The sequence below is a fragment of the Muntiacus reevesi genome, unplaced genomic scaffold (assembly GCF_963930625.1).
Source record: "Muntiacus reevesi unplaced genomic scaffold, mMunRee1.1 SCAFFOLD_120, whole genome shotgun sequence".
NCBI lineage: Eukaryota > Metazoa > Chordata > Mammalia > Artiodactyla > Cervidae > Muntiacus > Muntiacus reevesi.
Genome location: NW_027078001.1, coordinates 310,662 through 325,439, shown reverse-complemented (window position 1 = coordinate 325,439; position 14,778 = coordinate 310,662).

The following is a 14,778-nucleotide window of genomic DNA, read 5'->3' as shown; positions in this document are numbered from 1 at the left end:
CAGTCTCATTCCCTTAGCACCTTTCTCAAGATACCTTGGCCTCATTTCAGGTCTATTTGGAGGGGACGTTTCTGGCAGGGCCTCTCTTCACACTACAAGGGACTGGAGCCTGGACGGCCTGGTCAGAGAGAAGAGGCCAGCAATGGGGTCGATGTCCAAGGTGTCTTTGGCCCAGCAGCCTCAGGGCAACAGGGTGAGCAACTGGCCCTCACTGCCTCTAGGTCGGCTCTGCCCCATCACACACAGGTGCTGCTGCTGGTCTTGCCCAGGTGCTGACAGACAGACTCTGGCTCTCCCAAGCTCTCTGACGGTGCAGGGGGCAGGAAGAGACGTGTGCATGTGGTTCTGCCTTGGCCTGGGTGTGTGGAGCCCGTAGCTGTCCCCCAGGCACTGGGGCAAGGGCCTTAGATCGGACGAACACGATGCACTATTTTCCTGGTCTTGGGAACAGAGTGTATGGCTTGTGGGAAACGCGGGTCTCCCTCGGTGAGGGAGAGGACGCCAGCCTGTGAGAGTGCTTGCAAACCAGCCTTTGGAGGCTGCCGGTGAGGTATTCCAGCAGCAGAATGCTGGTTGTGCTCAGAGGCCCCACATTCCAGGCGCAGGTCCCAGCATGGACACTGCCCCAGGCCAGTCTTGACCAGACCTTCCTGTCCTTTGGGGGTAGTGCCCACGAAGGGGCAGGCTGTGGGAAGTGTGTCCAGACATGCTCATGCACCTCCCCAGGCTCATTCCGTGAGCACTCTTCCCCTGGTGCCTAGGCCGCATTTGAGGCCTATTTAGAGGGGAGGCTTCTGGCAGGGGCTCTCTCCACCGCGCTAGGGCCTGGAGCGCTGAGGCCATGGTCAGAGGGAAGAGGCCAGCAAGGAGGTCGATGCCCAAGGCCTCTTTGGCCCAACAGCCTCAGGGCAGCAGATTGAGCAAGTGGCCCTCTGTGCCCCTAGGTTGACCCTGCCCCTTCATGCACAGGCCGTGGTGCTGGGTTTGCCCATGAGCTGCCTGATATACTCTGGCACACCTGAGCTCTCTGATGGTGCAGGGGGCAGGAAGACTCGTGTGCATGTGGTTCTGCCTTGGCCTGGGAGTTTGGAGCCCCTAGCTGTCTCCAAGGCTCAGGGGCAAGGCCCTGAGAGGGGACCACCCAGCGCTATTGTCCTGGGCTTGGAAGCAGAGTGGGAGGCTTGCGGGAATCGCGGGCCTCCCTCAGTGAGGGAGAGGTTTCCAGCTGGAGAGAGTACTTGCAAACCGGCCTTTGGAGGCTGCCGGTGATGTCTTCCAGCGGCACAGTGCTGGTTCTGCACAGAGGATCCACAGGCCAGTGGCAGGTCCCAGCACGGACCCTGCCCAGGCCAGCCTTGACCAGACCTACCTGGCCTCCGAGGATACTGCCTCACGAAGGGGCAGGCAGTGGGGAATGTGTCCAGACATACACAGGCACCTCCCCAGGCTCATTCCCTGAGCACCTTTCCCATGGTTCCTAGGCCTCATTTGAGGCCTACTTCGAGGGGAGGTTTCTGGCAGGGCCTCTCTCCACACTACAAGGACTGGAGCCCGGATGGCCTGGTCAGAGGGAAGAGGCCAGCAAGGCGGTCGATGCCCAAGGCCTCTTTGTCCCAGCAGCCTCAGGGCAGCAGGAAGAGCAAGTGTCCCACTGTGCCCCTAGGTTGGCCGTGCCCCATCATACATAGGCGCTGCTACTGGGCTTGCCCAGGGGCTGCCTGACAGACTCTTGTTCACCCAAGCTCTCTGGCGGTGCAGGGGGCAGGAAAAGACGTGTGCATGTGGTTCTGCCTTGGCCTGGGAGTGTTGAGCACCGAGCTGGCCCACAGGCTCATTGGCAATGGCCCTGAGAGAGGACCACCTCGAAGTGTTTTCTCCCGGGCGTGGGAGCAGAGTGCGGGGCTTGTGGGAATCGCGTGGCTCCCTCGGGGAGAGTGCTTGCAAACTGGCCTTTGGAGGTAGCCAGGGAGGTCTTCCAGCGGCAGAGTTCTGGATTTGCTCTGTGGCCCCACAGGCCAGGGGCAGGTCCCAGCATGGACCCTGCTCCAGCCCAGCCAAGCTCAGACCTTCCCGGCCTCTGGGGGTACTGCCCCATGAAGGAGCAGGCTGTGGAATGTGTGTCCATACATGCCCAGGCGCCTCCATAGGCTCATTCCATTAGCACCTTTTCCCTGTTGCCTAGGCCTTTTGAGGCCTATTTGGAGGGGAGGTTTCTTGCAGGGGCTCTCTGCACACTGCAAGGGTCTGGAGGACGGATGGCCTGGTCAGAGGAAAGAGGACAGCAAGGAGGTCGTTTCCCAAGGCCTCTTTGGCCCAGCATCCTAAGTGCACCAGGAAGAGCAAGTGGCGCACTGTGCCCCTAGGTAGGCCCTGCCCCTTCACACACAGGCGCTGCTGCTGGGCTTGCCCAGGGGCAGCCTGACAGACTCTGGCTCACCCGAGCTCTCTGACGGTGCAGGGGACAGGAAGACTCGTGTGCACGTGGTTCTGCCTTAGCCTGGGAGTTTGGAGCCCCTAGCTGACCCCAGTTTCAGGGGCAAGGCCCTGAGAGGGGACCACACAAGAGCTTTTTTCCTGGGCTTGGGAACAGAGTACATGGCTTGCGGGAATCGCAGACATCCGTCGGTGAGGGAGAGGTGGACTACCGGCGAGAGTGCTTGCAAGCCGGCCTTTGGAGGCTGCCGGGGAGGTCTTCCATCGCCACAGTGCTGGTTCTGCTCAGAGGCCCCACAGGCCAGGGGCAGGTCCCAGCATGGACGCTGCCCCAGGCCAGCCTTTCCCAGACCTTCCTGGCCTCCAGGGGTACTGCCTCATGAAGGGGCAGGTGGCTGGGACAGTGTCGAGACATGCCCAGGCACTTCCTCAGGCTCATTCCATTATGCCATTTCCCTGGTGCCTAGGCCTCATTTGAGGCCTACTTGGAGGGGAGGTTTCTGGCAGGGGCTCTCTGAACATTGCAAGGGCCTGGAGCCCTGAAGGCCTGGTCAGAGGAAAGAGGCCAGCAAGGGGGTCGATGCCCATGGCCTCCTTGGCCCAGCAGCCTTAGGGCAGCAGGGAGAGCAAGTGGTCCATTGTGCCCCTAGGTCAGCCCTGCGCCTTCACACACAGGCGCTGCTGCTGGGCTTGCCCAGGAGCTTCCTAACAGACTGTGGCTCACCCGAGCTCTCTGACAGTGCAGAGGGCCGGAAGAGACGTGTTCATGGGGTTCTGCCTTGACCTGGGTGTGTGTAGACCCTAGCTGTCCCCCAGGCACTGGGGAAAGAGCCTGAGAGCGGACGAACCTAATGCGCTATTGTCCTGGGCTTGGGAACAGAGTGCTTGGCTTGCGGGAAACGTGGGTCTCCCTTGGGGAGAGTCCTTGCAAACCGGCCTTTGGAGGCTGCCAGTGAGGTCTTCCAGCGGCACAGTGCTGTATATGATCAGAGGCCCCACAGGCCAGTGGCAGTTCCCAGCATGGACCCTCCCCCAGGCCAGCCTTGACCAGACCGTTCTGGCCTCCGGGGGTACAGCCTCATGAATGGGCAGGCGGCGGGGAGTGTCTACAGACATGACCAGGCGCCACCCCAGTATCTTTTCCTTAGCCCCTTTCCCATGATTCCTAGGCCTCATTTGAGGCCTACTTGGAAGGGAGGTTCCTGGCAGGGCCTCTCTCCAAACTGCAAGAGACTGGAGCCTGGACGGCCTGGTCAGAGGAACGAGGCCAGCAAGGGAGTCGATGCCCAAGGCCTCTTGGTCCCAGCAGACTCAGGGCAGCAAGGTAAGCAAGTGGCCCATTGTGCCCCTAGGTCGGCCCTGCCCCTTCACACACAAGCTCTGCTGTTGGGCTTGCCCAGGAGCTGCGTGACAGACTCTGGCTCACCTGAGCTCTCTGATGGTGCAGGGGGCAGAAAGACTCGTGTGCATGTGGTTCTGCCTTGGCCTGGGAGTTTGGAGCCCCTAGCTGTCCCTCACGCTCAGGGGCAAGTCCCTGAGCAATTGGTCCCAAGACCAATCAAGCGCTTTCCTCCTGGGCTTGGAGCAGAGTGCGTGGCTTGCGGGAATCGCTGGCCTCCCTCGGTGAGGGAGAGCCAGCCAGCCGGCGAGAGTGCTTGTAAACCGGTCTTTCGAGGTTGCCGGTGAGGTCTTCCAGTGGCACAGTGCTGGTTTTGCTAAGAGGACCCACAGGCCAGGGGCAGGTCCCAGCAAGGACCCTGCACCAGGTCAGCCTTGACCAGACATTCCTGGCCTCTGGGGGTACTGCCCCACAAAGGGGCAGTTGGCGGGGAGTGTGTCCAGACATGCCCAGGTGCCTCCCCAGTCTAATTCCATTCGTGCCTTTCCCATGCTTCATAGGCCACATTTGAGGCCTACTTGGAGGGGAGGATTCTGGCAGGGCCTCTCTCCACACTGCAAGGGACTGGAGCCCGGACAGGCTCGTCAGAGGGAAGAGGCCAGCAATGGGGTCGATGTCCAAGGCCTCTTTGGCCAAGCAGCCTCAGGGCAGCAAGGTGAGCAACTGGCCCTCAGTGCCCCTAGGTGGGCCCTGCCCCATCACACACAGGCGCTGCTGCTGGGCTTGCCCAGGCACTGACTGACACACTCTGGTTCACCCAAGCTCTCTGACAGTGCAGGGGGCAGGAAGAGATGTGTGCATTTGATTCTGCCTTGGCCTGGGTGTGTTGAGCCCCTAGCTCTCCCCCAGGCACTGGGGCAAGGGCCTGAGAGTGAATGAACACGATGCACTATTGTCCTGGTCTTGGGAGCAGAGTGCGTGGCTTGCAGCAAAGGCGGGTCTCCCTCGCAGAGAGTGCTAGCAAATCGGCCTTTGGAGGCAGCCGGGTAGGTCTTCCAGCAGCAGAGTGCTGGATTTGCTCTGTGGCACACAGGCCCGGGGCAGGCCCCAGCAAGGACCCTGCCTCAGTTCAGCCTTGCCCAGACCTTCCTGGCCTCCGGGTGTACTCCCCCTCGGAGGGGCAGGCGGTGGGTAGTGTGTCCATACATGCCCAGATGCCTCACCAGTCTCATTCACTTAGCGCCCTTCCCATGGTTCCTAGGCCTCATTTGAGGCCTACTTGGAGGGGAGGTGTCTGGCAGGGCCTCTCTCCACACTGCAAGGGACTGGAGCCCTGACGGTCTGGTCAGAGGGAAGAGGCCAGCAAGGGGGTGGATGCCCAAGGCCTCTTAGTCCCAGCAGCCTCAGGGCAGCAGGGTAAGCAAGTGGCCCACTGTGCCCCTAGGTCGGCCCTGTCCCTTCACACACAGGCTCTGATGTTGGGCTTGCCCAGGAGCTGCGTGACAGACTCTGGCTCACCTGAGCTCTCTGATGGTGCAGGGGGCAGGAAGATTCGTGTGCACGTGGTTCTGCCTTGGCCTGGGAGTTTGGAGCCCCTAGCTGTCCCCCACGCTCAGGGGCAAGACCCTTAGTGGGGACCACCCAAGCACTTTTCTCCTGGGCTTGGGAGCACAGTGCATGGCTTGTGGGAATCACGGGCCTCCCTCAGTGAGTGGTAGGTAGCCAGCCAACGAGAGTGCGTGCAAACCAGGCTTTGCTGGTTGCCGGTGAGGTCTTCCATTGCCACAGTGCTGGTTCTGCTCAGAAGCCCCACAGGAGAGTGGCAGGTCCCAGCTCGGACCCTGCCCCAGGCCAGCCTTGACCAGACCTTCCTGGCCTCCGGGGGTACTTCCTCAGGAAGGGGCAGGCGGCGGGGTGTGTGTAATAACATGACCAGGGACCTCCCCAGGCTCATTCCCTGAGCGCCTTTCCCATGATTCCTAGGCCTCATTTGAGGCCTACTTGGAGGGGAGGTTTCTGGCAGGGCCTCTCTCCACACTGCAAAGGACTGGAGCATGTACGGCCTGGTCAGAAGGAAGAGGCCAGCAAGTGGGTCGATTTCCAAGGGCTCTTTAGCCCAGCAGCCTCAAGGCAGCAGGGAGAGCATGTGGCCACTGTGCCCCTAGGTCGGCCCTGGCCCTTCTCACACAGGCGCAATTGCTGGGCTTGCCCAGATGGAACCTGACAGATTGTGGCTCACCCGAGCTCTCTGATGGTGAAGAGGGCCGGAAGAGACGTGTTCATGTGGTTCTGCCTTGGCCTGGGTGAGTGGAACCCCTAGCTATCCCCCAGGCTCAGGGGCAAGGATCCTGAGAGAGGACCTCCATGAAGAGCTTTGCTCTGGGGCTTGGGAGCAGAGCACGCAGCTTGCGGGAATCGTGGGCCTCACTCGGGGAGAGTGCTTGCAAACTGGCCTTTGGAGGCAGCTGGGGATGTCTTCCAGTGGCAGAGTGCTGGTTCTTCTCAGAGGCCCCACAGGCCACGGGCAGGTCCCAGCATGGACCCTGCCCCACGGCAGCCTTGCCCAGACTTTTCTGGCCGCCGGGGGTACTGCCTCACGAAGGGGCAGGTAGCAGGGAGTGTGTCCAGACATGCCCAGGCACCTCTCCAGGCTCATTCCCTGAGCGCCTTTCCCAAGGTTCCTAGGCCTCATTTGAGGCCTACTTGGTGGGGAAGTTTCTGGCAGGGCCTTTCTCCACTATGCAATGGACTGGAGCCCGGACGGCCTGGTCAGAGGGAAGAGGCCATCAAGGGTGTCATTGCCCAAGGCCTCTTTGTCCCAGCAGCCTCAGGGCAGCAGGGTGAGCAATGACCCTCAGTGCCCCTAGCTCGGCCCTGCCCCATCACACACAGGCGCTGCTGCTGGACTTGCCCAGGAGCTGTCTGACAGACTCTGGCTCACCCAAGCTGCCTGACGGTGCAGGGGCAGGACGAGACGTCTGCATGTGGTTCTGCATTGGCCTGGGTGTGTGGAGCCCCTAGATGTCTCCCAGGATGAGGGGCAAAGGTCTGAGAGAGGAACACCGCGAAGCGCTTTTCTTCCAGGCTTGGGAGTCGAGTGCGCGGCTTGCGGGAAACGCGGGCCTCCCTCGGTGAGGGTGAGGCAGCTATCCAGCGAGAGTGCCAGCAAACCGGCATTTGGAGGCTGCTGGTGATGTCTTCCAATCGCACAGTGATGCTTCTGCTCAGAGCCCCAACAGGCCAGGGGCAGGTCCCAGCAAGGACCCTGCCCCAGGCCAGCCTTGACCAGACCTTCCTGTCCTCCGGGGGTACTGCCCCACGAAGGGGCAGGTGGCAGGGAGTGTGATCAGACATGCCCAGTCCTCTCCCCAGTCTCAATCCATTAGCGCCTTCCCATGATTCCTAGACCTCATTTGAGTCCTACTAGGAGGGGAGGTTTCTGGCAGGGCCTCTCTCCACACTGCAGGGGACTGGAGCCCGGACGGTCTGGTCAGAGGGAAGAGGCCAGCAAGGGGTTTGATCCCCAAGGCCTCTTTGGCCCAGCAGCCTCAGGGCAGCAGGAAGAGCAAGTGGCCACTGTGCCCCAAGGTTGGCCCTGCCCCTTCACACACAGGGGCTGCTGCTGGGTTTTTCCCATGAGCTGCCTGACATACTCTGGATCACCTGAGCTCTCTGACGGTGCAGAGGGCCGGAAGAGACGTGGGCATGTGGTTCTGCCTTGGTCTTGGTGTGTGGAGCCCCTAGCTGTCCCCCAGGCTCAGGGGCAAAGGCCTGAGAGAAGAACACTCAGAAGTGCTTTTCTCCCAGGCTTGGGAGCAGAGTGCGCGGCTTGCGGGATACGCCGGCCTCCCTCAGTGAGTGCGAGGTGGCCAGCCGGCGAGAGTGCTTGCAAACAGGCCTTTGGAGACAGCCGGGGAGGTCTTCCAGCTGCAGAGTGTTGGTTCTACTCAGAGGACCCAAAGGCCAGGGGCAGGTCCCAGCCTGGACCCTGACCCAGGCCAGCCTTGACCAGACCTTCCTGGCCTCCGGGGGTACTGCCCCACGAAGGAGAACGCTGCGGGGAGTGTGTCCAGACATGCCCAGGCTCCTCCCCAGGCTCATTCCCTGAGCGCCTTTTCCCAGGTTCCTAGGCCTCGTTTGAGGCCTACTTGGAGGGGAGGTTTCTGGCAGGGGCTCTCTTCACAGTGCAAGGGACTGGATCCCGGACGGCCTGGTCAGAGGGAAGAGGCCTGCACGGGGGTCGTTGTCCATGGCCTCTTTGGCCCAGCAGCCTGAGGGCAGCAGGAAGAGCAAGTGGCCCACTTTGCCCCTAGGCCAGCCCTGCCCCTTCACACACAGGCGCTCCTGCTGGTCTTGCCCAGGAGCTGCCTGACAGACTCTGGCTCACCCGAGCTCTCTGACAGTTCAGGGGGCAGGAAGACTCGTGTGCATGTGGTTGTGCCTTGGCCTGGGTTTGTGTAGCCACTCGCTGTCCCCCAGGCTCAGGGGCAAGGCCCTGAGACGGGACCACCCAAGCGCTTTTCTCCTGGGCTTGTGAGTAGAGTGCGTGGCTTGCGGGAATCGCGGGCCTCCCTCGGTGAGGGAGAGGTGGCCAGCCGGCGAGAGTGCTTGCAAACCGGCCTTTGGAGGCTGCCGGCGAGGTCTTCCATTGGCACAGTGCTGGTTCTGCTCAGAGACCCCACAGGACCGTGGCAGGTCCCAGCTCGGACCCTGCCCCAGGCCAGCCTTGACCTGACCTTCCTGGACTCCGTGGGTACTGCCTCACGAAGGGGCAGGCGGCGGGGTGTGTGTCCAGGCATGCCCAGGCACCTCCCCAGGTTCAATCCCTGAGCGCCTTTCCCATGGTTCCTAGGCCTCATTTGAGGGTACTTGTAGGGGAGGTTTCTGGCAGGACCTCTCTCCACACTGCAAGGGTCTGGAGCACGGACGGCCTGGTCAGAGGGAAAAGGCCAGCAAGGGGGTCGATGCCCAAGAACTATTTTTCCCAGCAGTCTCAGGGCAGCAGGGTGAGCAAGCGGCCTTCAGTGCCCCTTGGTCAGCCCTGCCCCATCACACACAGGCGCTGCTGCTGGGCTTTCCCAGGAGCTGCCTGACATACTCTGGCTCACGCAAGCTCTCTGACGGAGCAGGGGGCAATATAATACGTGTGCATGTGGCTCCGCATTGGCCTGGGTGTGTGGAGCCCCTAGCTGTCTCCCAGGCTCAGGGGCAAAGGACTGAGAGAGGAACACCCCGAAGCACTTTTCTCCCAGGCTTGGGAGCAGAGTGCGCGGCTTGTGGGAAACGCGGGCTTCCCTCGGTGAGGGAGAGGCGGCCAGCCTGGGAGGTGCTTGCAAACCGGCCTTTGGGGGCTGCTGGTGAGGTCTTCCAACGGCACAGTGCTGGTTCTGCTCAGAGGCCCCACATGCCAGGGGCAGGTCCCAGCAAGGACCCTGCCCCAGGCCAGCCTTGAACAGACCTTCCTGGCCTCTTGGGTACTGCCCCACGAAGGGGCAGGTGGCAGGGAGTGTGTCCAGACTTGCCCAGGGGCCTCCCCATTCTCATTCACTTAGCGCCTTTCCCATGATTCCTAGGCCTCATTTGAGGCCTACTTGGAGGGGAGGTTTGGCCTACTGTGCCCCTAGGTCGCCCCTGCCCCTTCACACTCAGGCGCTGCTGCTGGGCTTGCCCAGGTGCTGCCTAACCGACTCTGGCTCACCTGAGCTCTCTGAAAATGCAGGGGGCAGGAAGACTCGTGTGCATGTGGCTCTGCCTTGGCCTGGGAGTTTGGAGCCCCTAGCTGTCTCCCAGGCTCAGGGGCAAAGGACTGAGAGAGGAACACCCCGAAGCACTTTTCTCCCAGGCTTGGGAGCAGAGTGCGCGGCTTGTGGGAAACGCGGGCTTCCCTCGGTGAGGGAGAGGCGGCCAGCCTGGGAGGTGCTTGCAAACCGGCCTTTGGGGGCTGCTGGTGAGGTCTTCCAACGGCACAGTGCTGGTTCTGCTCAGAGGCCCCACATGCCAGGGGCAGGTGCCAGCAAGGACCCTGCCCCAGGCCAGCCTTGAACAGACCTTCCTGGCCTCTTGGGTACTGCCCCACGAAGGGGCAGGTGGCAGGGAGTGTGTCCAGACTTGCCCAGGGGCCTCCCCATTCTCATTCACTTAGCGCCTTTCCCATGATTCCTAGGCCTCATTTGAGGCCTACTTGGAGGGGAGCTTTGGCCCACTGTGCCCCTAGGTCGCCCCTGCCCCTTCACACTCAGGCGCTGCTGCTGGGCTTGCCCAGGTGCTGCCTAACCGACTCTGGCTCACCTGAGCTCTCTGAAAATGCAGGGGGCAGGAAGACTCGTGTGCATGTGGCTCTGCCTTGGCCTGGGAGTTTGGAGCCCCTAGCTGTCCCCCAGGCTCAGGGGCAAGGCCCTTAGAATGGACAACCAAAGCGCTTCTCTCCTGGGCTCGGGAGCAAAGTGTGTGGCTTGTGTAAATCACGGGTGTTCCTAGGTGAGGGAGAGGTGCCTAGCCACCGAGAGTGCTTGCAAACCAGCCTTTGGAGGCTGCCAGTGAGGTCTTCCAGGGGCACACTGCTGGTTCTGCTCAGAAGCCCCAGAGGCCAGGGGCAGATCCCAGCACCGACCCTGCCCCAGGCCAGCCTTGACCAGACCTTCCTGGCCTCCGGGGATACTGCTTCACGAAGGGGCAGGCGACGGGTAGTGTGTCCAGACATGCCCAGGGACCTCCCCAGGCTCATTCCCTGAGCGGCTTGCCCATGGTTCCTATGCCTCATTTGAGGCCTACTTGGAGGGGCGGATTCTGGCAGGGCCTCTCTGCACACTGAAAGGGACTGGAGCCGGACGGCCTGGTCAGAGGGAAGAGGCCAGCAAGGGGTTCGATGCCCAAGGCCTCTTTGTCCCAGCAGCTTCAGGGCAGCAGGGTGAGCAAGTGGCCTTCAGTGCCCCTAGGTCGGCCCTGCCACATCACACACAGGCGCTGCTTCTGGGCTTGCCCAGGAGCTGCCTGACAGACTCTGGCTCACCCGAGCTCTCTGACGGTGCAAAGGGCAGGAAAAGACGTGTGCATGTGGTTCTGCCTTGGCCTGGGAGTGTGGAGCCCCTAGCTGGCTCCCAGGCTCAGGGGCAAGGGCCCTGAGAGAGGACCACCCCGAAGCGCTTTTCTCCCGGGCTTGGGAGCAGTGTGCTCAGCTTGCGGGAATCGCGGGCCTCCCTCGGGGAGAGTGCTTGCAAACTGGCCTTTGGAGGCAGCCAGGGAGGTCTTCTAGCGGCAGAGTGCTGGCTTTGCTCTGGGGCCCCACAGGACACGCGCAGGTTCCAGCATGGACCCTGCCCCAGGAGAGCCTTGCCCAGACCGTCCTGGCCTCCGAGGGTACTGCCCCACGAAGGAGCAGGCTGCGGAGGTGTGTCCAGTCATGCTCAGGCACCTTCCCAGGCTCATTCCATTAGCGTTTTTTCCCTGGTGCCTGGGCCTCATTTGAGGCCTACTTGGAGGGGAGGTTTCTGGCATGGGCTATCTCCACACTGCCCGGGCCTGGAGCCCGGAGGTCTTGGTCAGAGGAAAGAGGCCAGCAAGGGGGACGATGCCCAAGGCCTCTTTGGCCCAGCAGCGTCATGGCAGCAGGATGAGCAAGTGGCCCAATGTGCCCCTTGGTCGGCCCTGCCCCTTCACACACAGGCACTGCTGCTGGGCTTGCCCAGGAGCTGCCTAACAGACTGTGCCTCACTCGAGCTCTCTGACGGTGCAGAGGGCCGGAAGAGACGTGTGCATGTGGTTCTGCCTTGGCCTGGGTGTGTGGATACCCTAGTTGTCTCCCACGCTCAGGGGCAAACGCCTGAGAGAGGAACACCCCGAACTGCTATTCTCCTTGGCTTGGAAGCAGAGTGCGCGGCTTGCGGGAAACGCGGGCCTCCCTCGGTGAGGGAGAAGAGGCCAGGTGGCGAGAGTGCTTGCAAACCGGCATTTGGAATCTGCGGGTGAGGTTCTCCAACGGCACAATGCTGGTTCTGCTCAGAGCCCCAACAGGCCAGGGGCAGGTCCCAGCAAGGACCCTGCCCCAGGCCAGCCTTGACCAGACCTTCCTGTCCTCCGGGGGTACTGCCCCACGAAGGGGCAGGTGGCAGGGAGTGTGATCAGACATGCCCAGTCCTCTCCCCAGTCTCAATCCATTAGCGCCTTCCCATGATTCCTAGACCTCATTTGAGTCCTACTAGGAGGGGAGGTTTCTGGCAGGGCCTCTCTCCACACTGCAGGGGACTGGAGCCCGGACGGTCTGGTCAGAGGGAAGAGGCCAGCAAGGGGTTTGATCCCCAAGGCCTCTTTGGCCCAGCAGCCTCAGGGCAGCAGGAAGAGCAAGTGGCCACTGTGCCCCAAGGTTGGCCCTGCCCCTTCACACACAGGGGCTGCTGCTGGGTTTTTCCCATGAGCTGCCTGACATACTCTGGATCACCTGAGCTCTCTGACGGTGCAGAGGGCCGGAAGAGACGTGGGCATGTGGTTCTGCCTTGGTCTTGGTGTGTGGAGCCCCTAGCTGTCCCCCAGGCTCAGGGGCAAAGGCCTGAGAGAAGAACACTCAGAAGTGCTTTTCTCCCAGGCTTGGGAGCAGAGTGCGCGGCTTGCGGGATACGCCGGCCTCCCTCAGTGAGTGCGAGGTGGCCAGCCGGCGAGAGTGCTTGCAAACAGGCCTTTGGAGACAGCCGGGGAGGTCTTCCAGCTGCAGAGTGTTGGTTCTACTCAGAGGACCCAAAGGCCAGGGGCAGGTCCCAGCCTGGACCCTGACCCAGGCCAGCCTTGACCAGACCTTCCTGGCCTCCGGGGGTACTGCCCCACGAAGGAGAACGCTGCGGGGAGTGTGTCCAGACATGCCCAGGCTCCTCCCCAGGCTCATTCCCTGAGCGCCTTTTCCCAGGTTCCTAGGCCTCGTTTGAGGCCTACTTGGAGGGGAGGTTTCTGGCAGGGGCTCTCTTCACAGTGCAAGGGACTGGATCCCGGACGGCCTGGTCAGAGGGAAGAGGCCTGCACGGGGGTCGTTGTCCATGGCCTCTTCGGCCCAGCAGCCTGAGGGCAGCAGGAAGAGCAAGTGGCCCACTTTGCCCCTAGGCCAGCCCTGCCCCTTCACACACAGGCGCTCCTGCTGGTCTTGCCCAGGAGCTGCCTGACAGACTCTGGCTCACCCGAGCTCTCTGACAGTTCAGGGGGCAGGAAGACTCGTGTGCATGTGGTTGTGCCTTGGCCTGGGTTTGTGTAGCCACTCGCTGTCCCCCAGGCTCAGGGGCAAGGCCCTGAGACGGGACCACCCAAGCGCTTTTCTCCTGGGCTTGTGAGTAGAGTGCGTGGCTTGCGGGAATCGCGGGCCTCCCTCGGTGAGGGAGAGGTGGCCAGCCGGCGAGAGTGCTTGCAAACCGGCCTTTGGAGGCTGCCGGCGAGGTCTTCCATTGGCACAGTGCTGGTTCTGCTCAGAGACCCCACAGGACCGTGGCAGGTCCCAGCTCGGACCCTGCCCCAGGCCAGCCTTGACCTGACCTTCCTGGACTCCGTGGGTACTGCCTCACGAAGGGGCAGGCGGCGGGGTGTGTGTCCAGGCATGCCCAGGCACCTCCCCAGGTTCAATCCCTGAGCGCCTTTCCCATGGTTCCTAGGCCTCATTTGAGGGTACTTGTAGGGGAGGTTTCTGGCAGGACCTCTCTCCACACTGCAAGGGTCTGGAGCACGGACGGCCTGGTCAGAGGGAAAAGGCCAGCAAGGGGGTCGATGCCCAAGAACTATTTTTCCCAGCAGTCTCAGGGCAGCAGGGTGAGCAAGCGGCCTTCAGTGCCCCTTGGTCAGCCCTGCCCCATCACACACAGGCGCTGCTGCTGGGCTTTCCCAGGAGCTGCCTGACATACTCTGGCTCACGCAAGCTCTCTGACGGAGCAGGGGGCAATATAATACGTGTGCATGTGGCTCCGCATTGGCCTGGGTGTGTGGAGCCCCTAGCTGTCTCCCAGGCTCAGGGGCAAAGGACTGAGAGAGGAACACCCCGAAGCACTTTTCTCCCAGGCTTGGGAGCAGAGTGCGCGGCTTGTGGGAAACGCGGGCTTCCCTCGGTGAGGGAGAGGCGGCCAGCCTGGGAGGTGCTTGCAAACCGGCCTTTGGGGGCTGCTGGTGAGGTCTTCCAACGGCACAGTGCTGGTTCTGCTCAGAGGCCCCACATGCCAGGGGCAGGTCCCAGCAAGGACCCTGCCCCAGGCCAGCCTTGAACAGACCTTCCTGGCCTCTTGGGTACTGCCCCACGAAGGGGCAGGTGGCAGGGAGTGTGTCCAGACTTGCCCAGGGGCCTCCCCATTCTCATTCACTTAGCGCCTTTCCCATGATTCCTAGGCCTCATTTGAGGCCTACTTGGAGGGGAGGTTTGGCCCACTGTGCCCCTAGGTCGCCCCTGCCCCTTCACACTCAGGCGCTGCTGCTGGGCTTGCCCAGGTGCTGCCTAACCGACTCTGGCTCACCTGAGCTCTCTGAAAATGCAGGGGGCAGGAAGACTCGTGTGCATGTGGCTCTGCCTTGGCCTGGGAGTTTGGAGCCCCTAGCTGTCCCCCAGGCTCAGGGGCAAGGCCCTTAGAATGGACAACCAAAGCGCTTTTCTCCTGGGCTCGGGAGCAAAGTGTGTGGCTTGCGTAAATCACGGGTGTTCCTAGGTGAGGGAGAGGTGCCTAGCCACCGAGAGTGCTTGCAAACCAGCCTTTGGAGGCTGCCAGTGAGGTCTTCCAGGGGCACACTGCTGGTTCTGCTCAGAAGCCCCAGAGGCCAGGGGCAGATCCCAGCACCGACCCTGCCCCAGGCCAGCCTTGACCAGACCTTCCTGGCCTCCGGGGATACTGCTTCACGAAGGGGCAGGCGACGGGTAGTGTGTCCAGACATGCCCAGGGACCTCCCCAGGCTCATTCCCTGAGCGGCTTGCCCATGGTTCCTATGCCTCATTTGAGGCCTACTTGGAGGGGCGGATTCTGGCAGGGCCTCTCTGCACACTGAAAGGGACTGGAGCC